Source organism: Rattus rattus, chromosome 7, assembly GCF_011064425.1.
Source record: "Rattus rattus isolate New Zealand chromosome 7, Rrattus_CSIRO_v1, whole genome shotgun sequence".
NCBI classification, from domain to species: Eukaryota; Metazoa; Chordata; class Mammalia; order Rodentia; family Muridae; genus Rattus; species Rattus rattus.
The window spans coordinates 15,832,306-15,837,107 of NC_046160.1; positions in this window are offsets into that span (position 1 = coordinate 15,832,306).

Below are 4,802 nucleotides of genomic sequence, written 5' to 3' on the forward strand. Positions count from 1 at the left end.
TATTAATAGAACTTTTCAAAACATAAACTGAGATTGAGGTCAGTCTTAAAACAACAGAGGGATTTTTTTAAAGAGAAAAGCGAGAGATATAATGGGAGCAAGGGAAACTATGAGACAATAACCCTCTATGTTATATTTTATGTAATTAAATTTTATGTATATATGTACATATACATATATATTACATTTATCTTATTTTCTCAATAGAAAACATATTCAAATTGAAAGATGTCAGATAACAAATTATCTTGAGTTGAATACAAATATATCAAGATTGTAGTGATGGAATGCTTATGGAAATCCAAAACTTGATGATTCCCACTGATAATCATTTGGTAGAAATGAAGGAAGTTGACGTTGCCATAGAGGTCACATGAGGGTAAAATTTCTGAGAGATAGTTATGAACTCTTTAAAGGGCTACCCTTTGAAAACATTTTATGAGCTATCATTTCTCACTAATACAGCAAAAAAACAAAAGAAAAAAAGAAAAAGAAATAAAAGAAAACCCTTTAGACATAGGGCAAACATAAATGCATTCCTTGGGTACCTAGTTCTCCTTGGCTCCCAAATTATTCTGAGGGACTCTATCTTAGGTTGTATTTAGAAATAGTTTGTATTCTTTACAGAAGCTCATTGTAAAAGAGCTCACAGACCAGACACACACACACACACACACACACACACACACACACACACACACACACACGGAATACAAGTTACACCTATAAAATGTAATGTTTCTTGTGTCCCTTTGCTATTGAAAACCTGTCTCATATTTGTCTTTGCTCCATAATAATAAGTGCATTTTACTATTGTCATGTTTTTGCTGGTTGTATGAAAGACATTTATCTCTTAGGTTATCAGTTGTTGCACCTCATTTCAGATAATAGGCAAATTCAGTTCTACTCAGAGCAGAAAGAATGCTCGTATTTGAACCGCTTTGATATGCGAAGGACAGCTGCTCCCATATCTCCCCTTCTTACACGGACTTTAATCTGTGTACATGATAATTCTCTGCCTTTTGCCCACAGCTACTGTCCAGAAGGGAGGATTTCAGCTCACCTTAGCAAGAGACAAACACTTTCCTCTTCCCCCAAAGTGTTATCTACTCTGCTACAGATAAAGCAGGGTGTAAACTTTAGCCACTGGCACAACCCATCAGAAGAAATGTGTCTGGAAATTTCCTTGTGAAGTACCTGAAAAGAGAGAGGGGAGATGTCATTAAGTAATTTGGGTCAGACATCAACCAAAACCCCATCTTCTTCAGTCTGTTTTCTCTATTCTTATTTCTGCTGCTAATTTTTGATAACTTTATACATGACCACTGCATCTACATCACTCCTGCCATCCTTACCAACTCCAGCTATTTACATATCCTCTGTTCCCAAATTTGTGACCTGTTCTTTAATTGTTACTGATACATAAATCTGTAAATACATATTCATATATGTATCTGGATATGCATAGACATACCATACACATGCATATGCACATGCACGGGCCACATGAGTTTGACCAAACTATAAGTAAGTGCTTCCCTGGAGAACACTAATTTTTCTATTTGGGAATCTATTGGCCAATGTTTGCTCTTCATGTAGGTGTAAAACCTTGTATTATTTTCGTGTCCACGCTGGCCTATGCATTAGTGTTCTCATCATGTAATTCTTGTTAAAGCAACCATATTGTTGAGATACCATAGGTGTACTTTCCCTTTCATGTCTAAAGGACACTATGTAGCAACAGGCATGCACTCCTCTGTCCCTTACAATATGTGCACCATCTCTTCAGTGATTTTCTCTAAGTATTAGGTGTAGAAGTTACATTGTAGATGTAGCACTCGGTGTTTAGTACGGCCATATTCAAGGAATTTCCATATCTTGACATGCTGTAGCTCTATGAAATAGTCTTTACGTGTTGAAAAATTTTTATTTAGCAAGAGCGTGAGCAGCAAGGGTAAAGTTAGACAATGCAAAGTAATCCACGTTCTCTTCGTACCCCCTGTATTTTGATCTGTGATATTTGTCTTTATTGTCGGTATTTTTTCAGTTGCTTGTTTTGATTTTCATTCTTTTTTTTTGACTGAAGGAGTAAAAAGAGAAACAGTATGAAGTTGGGTGAAAAAGAAGGTGGGGGAAGGATCTGGGAGGAATTAAGGGAGGTGGAATATCATCAAAATATGTGACATAGTTCTTAACTGAGTTAAAACTGCAGTGAAATTAAATACATATTTATGAGCCAGAATATTCATTAAGTACATCACTTTCACTTTATCTTATAAAATAACATATTGCTTAATAAAGACAAACCAAAATGATATATTAAATATTTAAAATACAATTACAATTGCAAAAATATTGGTTTAGAGAAATGGCAATAGTAGGTTAGTTTCTTGAGTCTATTTCTCCAGTCATAGGTAACTGGCTCCACTTATGTCATGGAACGTAAATTATTCCAACTGGGTGGACATTTTTGTAACATGGAGACTATCATAAAAGTCCATGGCATGTCAAAATGCAGAATGTACGTGAATAAGTGATACTTGACCTAAATTGATTTATCTGTAATATCATGTTTATACTTCATATTTAAAGAAAATCACTGAAGTACACATGAGAAGATTGTAACAGTCAGATGTTGACTTCAGGTTCTGTGAGGCAACCAAGTGCAATAGCATTCGCCCATATGTTTTAGGAGTCTCTTGTCTTCCTCCGATCTATCATTAGAAGAGATTTTTCTAATTAACTTAGGGTTTTCTTAGATAATTCATGGTTCTTGAGATGAGAATGGTGTCATTCCGTATAGAATAACTCCTTTAAACTATCAGCTCTCTCTCTCTCTCTCTCTCTCTCTCTCTCTCTCTCTCTCTCTCTCTCTCTCTCTCCTCATATATATAATATATATATTTTATAAACATATATATATATGTTTATAAAATAGTGTATGTTTATAACTTTTAACAGTAGCCTTAGTGTTCTTCATTTGTTTTAGTACAGACTTAGGGATATTTATTTTATAATTTATTTATATTTTAACATCCTTTTCTATCTCACAGTGCTCTAGTTTGGGGATTGGGAGTGCTCTCATAGCTAGCTCATTTGTCTATTTGATAGAACTTTTTATTGTGTATGCCATTTTCAGCTTTGAAGATGTATATGTACCTAATATAATTTCTCAATTTTTAAAACCTCAAAGAGAAGGCACATTTAGGCTTTATATGTTTTCCATGACAGACAATGAAGAACAGAGCACATAGACTAAGCAGTTGAATGATGTATTGTGCTGTTTTTTGATTAAGACTTCCCAGTTTGTGCTTCAAAGATATGAAAATACTCCATACTTGACCCTGAAAGTCTCAGCTTCTTATGCTAAAAATGTGATTGTACAGCAATGAGCCTTAATCGTGTTACCATATTTAGCCATGAAAGTCAGATTTGTGTAATTGCTGCTTAAAATCTCCCCATAATTGTCTGTATAATTTGGAAAAGCACTTTGAACTTTGTATAACTTAAATATACACTGTCCATTTAGTAACAGAATTTGATTTTAGATTATATTGTCATCTCTTCATTGTATTGACCATTATAAAGCTATTCTTGCACCTACTTTCAATGTATTTATTGAATAGAAAGTTCTATTATTTATTTTAATGATGAATTCACAATCAAATTACAAATTATAATATGTTTATTTGTTAAATGAAACAGAACTAATGGCAAGACAGGCTATTAATTGTTATGACACTGACCTCATATGGAATTTTGTGAATTTGTTCATTTCAATCTCATGGTCGTTTTTGACCATGGCCTTTGATCTTTAAAGTCAACAAACATAAAACTTTACAGTGAAGTGTTGCAAACATTAGCTGCCTTTATTCTGAAGACTTTTCTGGGGTCCATCAGAATGACATCATATTTAATATTCTCTATAGTGAATTTAAACTTTATTTAGTGCAACATTGTGAAATAAGCCAATGCACCCTATTTTTCATTAACATCTGTTTAATGAAATTTTGTGTGTTAATACAATGCGTGATATTTATTGTCTACTTCACTGTTGTTAAGAGTCACCTAAAAGAAACCTCTGAGTATGGTGCCTGCATGTTTCCGGAGAGTTCTTACTGAAAAGGAAGATAAACTTGGAGTGTGAACATCACAACCATGGGTTGGGGTCCCAGACTGAATGGAAGATTCAAAAATGAAAGTAAATCAGGTCCTGTGTTCATGCCTCTCTGGGCTCATTGTCACAAACTGTTGTGGCTTCTTGCTTTGATGGATAGTAAGCCAAAGTATAACCTTCTTTGAATTTGTGTTTGTCAGGCATTTTGTCATAGCAATGAAAGAATGTAGCTATCATGTCTGCACTGATCTCCAGTGCTTATGCTTTTATTTTTCAAATATTTAATTTTCTACATACAGGTTATGTTTGCTGACTTATTTACTTTCTGTTTGTAAGTTCTTTCATTCATGGAACAAGAAAATGCATTCCTGGGTTCTGTGCTCCCTAGGGGACCCTTACAGCAATTCTATTTTACATTTATTAAGAAAATAGAAGACAACTTTCCTCAGTATTGCTTATAAAGCCTGTGCATAAATTAAATAAAGTTTAAAGGTTTAAATATTCAGATTTTAATGGCAATTGATAAATTGGCATGAAATCTTGTTGAGTAATAGTGTTAGGGATTGGTGCCTACCCATAAAATGGATTCCAAGAAGGGCTGGTCACTGGTCAGCCATTTTTTCAGTCTCTGCTCCATTTTTGTCCCTGCATTTCTTTTAGACTGTATTTCTTTTATACAGAAGCT